Source organism: Bison bison, unplaced genomic scaffold (genome assembly GCF_000754665.1).
Source record: "Bison bison bison isolate TAMUID 2011002044 unplaced genomic scaffold, Bison_UMD1.0 scf7180017864471, whole genome shotgun sequence".
Lineage (NCBI taxonomy): Eukaryota > Metazoa > Chordata > Mammalia > Artiodactyla > Bovidae > Bison > Bison bison.
In genome coordinates this window covers 14,421,403-14,430,573 of record NW_011495032.1, presented here as the reverse complement: position 1 = coordinate 14,430,573, position 9,171 = coordinate 14,421,403, and positions in this window count along the sequence as shown.

Here is a 9,171-nt window from a genome sequence, read left to right as displayed (position 1 = left end):
ACATCTCCATCCAAAATCTCAAGTTTTCATCAACTTTGTCCCACTAGTCATCAAACGCCCTGGCATCTACAACCCTCATCCCACCCTTGCCATGTGGCCAGATGTCTCATCTACTTCCTTGAGTCCCTGAGATACTTACATGGTACCCACAATGACCCTGTGCGCGCTGCACTCCTCTGGGGCCCCACCAGCAGCCTGCCTCGGTCCCTGGCCCTGCTCTGTGCCACACTCGCTGCTGCCCTCACCATGACCAGCACTTTGGCCATCATCACCTTTTGGCCCCCAGCACTGTGCTAGTCTCAACTGTTGCTCCATTTGCTGAGGTAACAGTTCTGCTGGCTGCCTCTCCCAACAAAAAGCAAGAAACAGAGGAAAACAAAACCATTCTTGGCTACCAGTCAGCTCTCTCCTTCAAGAGTTCAAAGTCTGAATTCCTGGGTTGTAAGGAATCAAAGACACCACTTTAGGAAGGAAGGAGGGACCTTGTCAGCAGAGGGCGTATTTCAGGTTGGTTGATGATGAGAAAATCATTAACATGAGAAAATCATTGAGAAAAATCAATGAGAAAATCATTAACACAAACACCCACATAGTACTTAGAACACTCTAGGCATTAAGTGCTTGACACACATGAACTCATTTCAAACAATTATTTTGGTCTCTTTCAATGCTAAGAACATGTTGGTACCTGTAATTTGGCCTCCTAGCCCCACCGTAAACTTTCCAAAAGAAGGGGAAGCCCTGTCTCTGTAGTCATCAGCAAGAGTGACAGTTCTGTCTCCACAGTCAGGGAACAACCAGACTGCATAAGCTTGATAGCTGGCTTCTCCCAAATTCTGAACAGCACTAGCAGTCTTAGATGGCTAGATTACAAAATAAAGTGTAGACTTCCCAGGGACAGATCATATGTTCACATTCACCTTTTTAAATGTCTTTGATAATGAAAATGAGTAGGGAACATTTATACATACACACATACATGTATTTGCATTTATATGTCTGTCTCATATACATGAGATATACATGAGAAAACAAATGTATCATATATATATATCATATATATGAAAAAACATATATAAAAAGTAGAGAGACTTTTTATACAAATTTTTTTCATATATATGTATATATAAAGCAGAAAACCATGCATAAAATGTATTATTGTTGTTCAGTTGCTCAGTCCTGTTCGACTCTTTACGAGCCCATGGGCTGCAGCATGCCAGGCCTCCCTGTCCCTTACCATCCTTGGGAGTTTGCCCAAGTTGATATAAAAAGTAAAATGAACTCTTATATAGACCAGATCAGATCAGATCAGTCACTCAGTCGTGTCCAACTCTTTGCGACCCCATGAATCGCAGCACGCCAGGCCTCCCTGTCCATCACTAACTCCCGGAGTTCACTGAGACTCACTCCATTGAGTCAGTGATGCCATCCAGCCATCTCATCCTCTGTCGTCCCCTTCTCCACCTGCCCCCAATCCCTCCAAGATCAGAATCTTTTCCAATGAGTCAACTTGTCGCATGAGGTGGCCAAAGTATTGGAGTTTCAGCTTTACCATCATTCCTTCCAAAGAAATCCCAGGGCTGATCTCCTTCAGAATGGACTGGTTGGATCTCCTTGCAGTCCAAGGGACTCTCAAGAGTCTTCTCCAATACCACAGTTCAAAAGCATCAGTTCTTCAGCACTCAGCCATCTTCACAGTCCAACTCTCACATCCATACATGACCACTGGAAAAACCATAGCCTTGAATAGACAAATCTTTGTTGGCAAAGTAATGTCTCTGCTTTTGAATGTGCTATCTACGTTGGTCATAACTTTCCTTCCAAGGAGTAAGTGTCTTTTAATTTCATGGCTGCAGTCACCATCTGCAGTGATTTTGGCGCCCAAAAAAATAAAGTCTGACACTGTTTCCACTGTTTCCCCATCTTTTTCCCATGAAGTAATGGGACCGGATGCCATGATCTTCGTTTTCTGAATGTTGAGCTTTAAGCCAACTTTTTCACTCTCCACTTTCACTTTCATCAAGAGGCTTTTTAGTTCCTCTTCACTTTCTGCCATAAGGGTGGTGTCATCTGCATAGCTGAGGTTATTGATATTTCTCCTGGCAATCTTGATTCCAGCTTGTGGTCATAACACCCTCTTCCAACAACACAAGAGAAGACTCTACACATGGACATCACCAGATGGTCAATACCGAAATCAGATTGATTATATTCTTTGCAGCCAAAGATGGAGAAGCTCTATACACTCAGCAAAAACAAGACCAGGAGCTGACTGTGGCTCAGACCGTGAACTCCTTATTGCCAAATTCAGACTTAAATTGAAGAAAGTAGGGAAAACCACTAGACCATTCAGGTATGACCTAAATCAAATCCCTTATGATTATACAGTGGAAGTGAGAAATAGATTTAAGGGCCTAGATCTGATAGATAGAGTGCCTGATGAATTATGTAATGAGGTTTGTGACATTGTACAACAGACAGGAATCAAGACCATCCCCAAGGAAAAGAAATGCAAAAAAGCAAAATGGCTGTCTGGGGAGGCCTTACAAATAGCCGTGAAAAGAAGAGAAGTGAAAAACAAAGGAGAAAAGGAAAGATATAAACATCTGAATGCAGAGTTCCAAAGAATAGCAAGAAGAGATAAGAAAGCCTTCCTCAGAGATCAATGCAAAGAAATAGAGGAAAACAACAGAATGGGAAAGACTAGAGATCTCTTCAAGAAAATCAGAGATACCAAAGGAACATTTCATGCAAAGATGGGCTTGATAAAGGACAGAAATGGTATGGACCTAACAGAAGCAGAAAATATTAAGAAGAGATGGCAAGAATACACAGAAGAACAGTACAAAAAAGATCTTCACGACCCAGATAATCACGATGGTGTGATCACTCACCTAGAGCCAGCGCATCCTGGAATGTGAAGTCAAGTGGGCTTTAGAAAGCATCACTATGAACAAAGCTAGTGGAGGTGATGGAATTCCAGTTGAGCTATTCCAAATCCTGAATGATGATGCTGTGAAAGTGCTGCACTCAATATGCCAGCAAATTTGGAAAACTCAGCAGTGGCCACAGGACTGGAAAAGGTCACTTTTCATTCCAATCCCAAAGAAAGACAATGCCAAAGAATGTTCAAACTACCACACAAGTGCACTCATCTCACACGCTAGTAAAGTAATGCTCAAAATTCTCCAAGCCAGGCTTCAGCAATACATGAACCGTGAACTTCCAGTTGTTCAAGCTGGTTTTAGAAAAGGCAGAGGAACCAGAGATCAAATTGCCAACATCCGCTGGATCCTCGAAAAAGCAAGAGAGTTCCAGAAAAACATCTATTTCTACTTTATTGACTATGCCAAAGCCTTTGACTGTGTGGATCACAAGAAACTGTGGAAAATTCTTCAAGAGATGGGACTACCAGACCACCTGACCTGCCTCTTGAGAAATTTGTATGCAGGTCAGGAAGCAACAGTTAGAATGGGACATGGAACAACAGACTAGTTCCAAATAGGAAAAAGAGTTCGTCAAGGCTGTATATTGTCACCCTGTTTGTTTAACTTATATGCAGAGCACATCATGAGAAACGCTGGACTGGAAGAAACACAAGCTGGCACCCTTATATACTTGTCCTAACTTCAATAATTATCAACATGTGAATGATAATGTTTCATCTATACCTACAGGACTATTTTGAAGTGAATTGCAGACATCCTATTATATCATCTATAAATACTGCAGTATGTGCGCTAGTTATCAACTTAACACTTTGCAGCTCCAAACCCACCCTTCCTTGTTCCAGGGTGTAATCCTAAAGCTAGACTCTATAAATATTTCTCTTTTGGCAAGATGTTAAGCTTTGTCATTAGAGGACATCAGAGAGACACTGGAAGAGGAAGGGTCATCTCTTCCAGCTTCTACTGTGCTCTCCACTGCTTGTCTGTGGTAGAGGGCAATCAAGCTCAGGAGCTTCACAGGGGCACTCACCTCCCATTGAGTTTCAGCAGCACCCGAATGGGTGGCTTCCTGATGAGTTCTTCCAGCATATTGGCCAACCTCCAGTGAGTCTCACAGGTGCCCAGCTGTGAGACCAAATATTCTCATGATTTCATGTGTATGTGTCTGTGTATATATTACATATAAAACATTTCCATAATTCTAAAATTATAGTCACAAAACAAAATATATTAGTGAAGTCTCATTTGTGTCCCCTTCCTTTTTCTTCAAGAAGTAATTTTTTATTGTCAGTTCTTCCATTTAAAAAAATAAAAGCAAAAATATTCACATTCCCCTTCCTTTAAAAAGTAGCACATATATGGACTATTTTGTACTTTGCTTTTTTTCCCACTCAAAAACATATCCTAAAAGTCACTTCATAGAGACACTTCTATTGCAGTTGCTTAGTATTCCCTGAGTGAACGCACTGTACTGTATTCAACCATCCTTGAACTGGTGGACATCTGAATTGTCCCCAGTCTTTTTCTATTACAGGCAATGCTTCAGTGAACATGTCTTTTCATTTGTCATAGTATCTTTAGAATAGTATCAGTTAGCTTTTGCTATCTATAGCACATTACCTCAAAACTTGGTGGTGTACAGCAACCACCTCATACATTAGCTCAGCATTCTGTAGGTCAGCGATTTTGGCAGAGTTCAACACGTGACTGACAGCTGACTTCAGTCACATGTTCTCACTCATGTGACTCAAGTCAGCTATCATCTCAGTTGGAACTGGATAATCCAAGGTAGAGTCATTCATGTGTCAGCAGGTTGGTTGGCTGTCAACGAATATGCCATGAGTGGCCTCTCACCACCCAGGAGGCTAGCTAGCACTCATTTATGCGTTCTTGTGCCAATCTCAGGGTTCCACGCACATCAAGAGAAAGCAAGCCCCAGTGCACAAGTACTTCTCAATTTTCTGCTTGCATTAACTTTGCTACCGTCCCAGGGTACTCAGACAAACCCACTGTTTGGGGAAGAGGGTGACCACCCAAAGATAGGCGTACAGGCAGAGGTATTCTAGAAGTCATTTACAATCCACCACAAGGATAGATCCCCAGGGACTAGGATGTTGGGTCACAGGGCAAATTCCAATGTAAAACTTCCAATTCTCCCTACCCCTAACCCTAGGGATTAGACCATTTGTATTCCCTCCTACTAGCAAGTGCCTGTTTCTCAGTGTCACCAATAGAGTATATTTTCAAACTCTTATATTTTTGTTGATCTAAAAGCTAGTGATGGATCGCAGTGGCAATTTAATTTACATCTCCCAATATGAATGAGATTGAGCATTCTCCTCATATGCTTAAGAACCATTTGAATTTTTTTGTGAACTGCCTATATTTCTTGTCCATTTCTTTCATAGAAATTGATCTTCTCTACTTTTACAAGCTTTTTATATATTAGGACTTTTAGCCCTTTATCAGTGATATAAATTACAAATATTATTTCCAATTTGTCTTCATGGTTTTTTTTTTTAAGCCATGTTTCTGGATTTTGAGCCCTTGTTGGAATAACTTTTCTCCATTTCCAAATAATGAGGGAATTCACCCATGTTGTTCTATATTTGTGTTGAGAGGAGGGGATCTAATTATTCATTTCCCTATCAAGATACCACCTTTGGTGTAAACTAAATTTCTTTAACTAATTGGGTGTGTATTCAGTTGACATTTAAAGTATGACTAATTCCAAGTGAAAATATGACTTAGTCAAATTCTGTATTCTTGTTCTCCATCTCTGTCTCTATCTATAGCTGAATTTACACTCCCTTTTAAAACTAACTCAAACCCTAACTCCTGTCCATACCGCCCAGTGAGTCAGCAGGAGCCTCCCAGTTTCCATATTACTGGGGCAGTTGAAAGTATAAATTCCTGATTGTGTGATCTCAGGCAAATTGCTCAACCCTCCTAAATCTTAGTCATTTTTATCATTAATCTGTGAGGATAAGAAAACCTTCTTCACAGGGTCATTTAATATATCAATGAGATAATGTAGGGAAGTCATAAGTACAGTGCTGGACCATATCAAGGGCTCAATAAATTATGCTGCTGCTGCTGCTAAGTCGCTTCATTCATGTCCTACTCTGAGCGACCCCATAGACGGCAGCCCACCAGGCTCCCCTGTCCCTGTGATTCTCCAGGCAAGAACACTGGAGTGGGTTGCCATTTCCTTCTCCAATGCATGAAAGTAAAAAGTGAAAGTGAAGTCGCTCAGTCGTGTCCGACTCTTAGCGACTTCATGGACTGCAGCCCACCAGGCTCCTCCGTCCATGAAATTTTCCAGGCAAGAGTACTGGAGTGGGGTGCCATTGCCTTCTCCACAATAAATTATGGGTACCCATTAAAGAAGTGGAGAGACCAAGTAATAAAAAAAAAAGGCAAGTACCTAAGACTGAGAAATGTGGGCTTAATGCAGAAACAACTTTGTTGACAGTGATTAATATGTGTGTATACACGTGTACATAAATTGGGAAAGAACACACAATAGTGTTTTATTCAGTGTGTTTCATCTGGGGATACTTCCCTATAGATTGAGAGTGGCGGGCCTCTGCTTGGCAAGGAAGTTTCACACTCTTTGAGTATGCCAGCTTTGAAGCCAACTGATGGGTAGAAAAGGCAAAACCATAAGAAGTAGAAGACACTTCTGGTCAGCTCATGCCTTAAGAAATCAGTTTTAGACTCAAGACCTGCTAAACAGCTGAGCATTTGACCTGCACACACTGAAGTTCGTGTGTATCTTCTTGTCCTGGCACTCCATCCCAGAGGACTTCATATCATATCCTGCCAGAGGCTCCCCCTCTAATCCCTGACTCAGAGCTGCTCTTGGCAGTGGTGTGTTCCAGGTAACCAACTCCTTCCAGTCACATTCGTAGGACTGCAACTCCTATTGCTCAGCTGGTCTTCATTCCAGCAGTTTCTGCCCCAGGAGTCTAGGGTGTCAGATGTAAATCTTGAGGGGGAAAAAATAGATGTTAGTAAGGCCAGAGCTAAACTGAAACAAGGAGAGAGACTTAAAAATACCAAAGTCATGGAATTACACTTGTGAGGTGTGTGAGGGTGCTGGGCTTGGTTGTATTCTGGCATGGTGGAAACTGGAATTATGTAATTCAATGAGGCAATCTAGAGCTGACCTTGGTACATGGGAAACTGTTAGCTTTAAGCTGAGTGGTTTTTAAAATATCAGAAAAGTGACTGCCACTGGTCTGTGGGGATGAGGAATTCACTTGGGAAGCTACATGAGAGAACATTCTGGAATGATGACAATGTTCCATATCTCCACAGGGGTTGGGGTTACACAGGTGGCATAGGCATTCATTAAAGCTCACAAATGTACACCTGAGTTTTGTGCATTTCTTTGTAAATTTTACACTAAAAACCCACTTGAACTCCATTAATGAACAAGTATGCCAAATAGTGAAATATTCAGTTCACTGATGTCTGCAGTTTAGTTGAAATGTATTAAAAAGACTAATGAATAGAACAGGATGAATAGACGGATGGAATAAAAACAAGCAGAGTCAGATAGTAATGGCAATATCTCACTGGCGAGTACACGTGTCTACAATTCTTTCAACACGTTTGAAATTTTTCGTAATAGAATCTTGGGGAAAGTTACCTAATGCTTTATCAGAAGCAAACCGGCAAACTCTGGGTACACAGCAACACTGAGGGTGTCACTGGAAATACAGAATCCCTTCCAGTACCCCCTGTTTTCCCCTTGGCCACTGACTTTCTCCCTGACACAAACCCTGGCCCACACATTCTTCTTCTTCCCCTGCACTTTCATAGTCACGCCTTCACCCTCTGGGAAAGGATGAATGGAAAAAAAAAACAGTGCAAGGTACTCAGCTATTGGACAGATTTTGTGATGAAGACTCAATCCAACAACTGTCACGGTAAAATCTCAGCATAGTAATTTTCTGCATCCAGAAGACTCTAAAAGCTTTTTTTAAAAAAAGGAAGTTAATTTCAATTATATAAACTGCTTAATATTCCAGATTTTATAGAAAAGGTTGTCTCTTAATACTGGCATGGAGAAATGACCAGTATTTGCCTCTTATTTCCATTGCTCATGGGGAAAAAGACATAACACTTGTTGAGCTCTAGATATGGAACAGATGTTTTGCATACATTGGCTCACATAGTTCTCATCACTCTGCCAGTATATAGATAGCCCCCGATTCCTCTTTTTAAAATGAAGATCATGACCACAGAGCCAATAAATAGAATTAGGTCTCAAACCAAGATCTCCTCAGCTCAAAATCACGTTCTTTTCACCAAAGCACATTGTCTCTGGCAATTAAAATAGGTTATGTTCTGCAAAGCTAACATAACTCCAAGAACAGCAGTCACTTGGCCAGGATTTGACAAAATACCACTAGTAAAGGAATAAAATTTGTAAGAGCAGTTTCGCGTTCTACTTCCAACTGTTTTTACCAAACCACCGCCCACCCAAAGGTATTTTTAACAATTTACACTTCCCACCAGCATTATTGAAATATATAACAAGAGTACAAAACTTGGCAACAATTCCCATATTTTCTGACCCTTCAAGGAGCTGTTCAGGGTTTAATAAAGCTGCTTAACTGAAAGGAATCTACTTTTAATGTCAGTGTTGCTTGTTCATCAACTATAAACATATAGCTCCTTATTGATCTTTCACACATGATTAAACATCAAAAAAATCCCATCTGATGGAATAATGGCAATTTTCCCCCACATCAAGCCAGTCCTAATTTACTAAACGATTTCATAACCATCCAGTAGAGGGCACTAATTATGCTGACTACAAGCAAAATGGCTGTCTGGGGAGGCCTGACAAATAGCTGTGAAAAGAAGAGAAGCGAAAAGCAAAGGAGAAAAGGAAAGATATAAACATCTGAATGCAGAGTTTCAAAGAATAGCAAGGAGAGATAAGAAAGCCTTCCTCAGCAATCAATGCAAAAGAAATACAGGAAAGCAACAGAATGGGAAAGACTAGAGATCTCGAGATCTCTAGAAAATTAGAGATACCAAGGGAACATTTCATGCAAAGATGGGCTCAATAAAGGACAGAAATGGTATGGACCTAACAGAAGCAGAAAATATTAAGAGGTGGCAAGAATACACAGAAGAACTGTACAAAAAAGATCTTCATGACCAAGATAATCATGATGGTGTGATCACTCACCTAGAGTCAGAG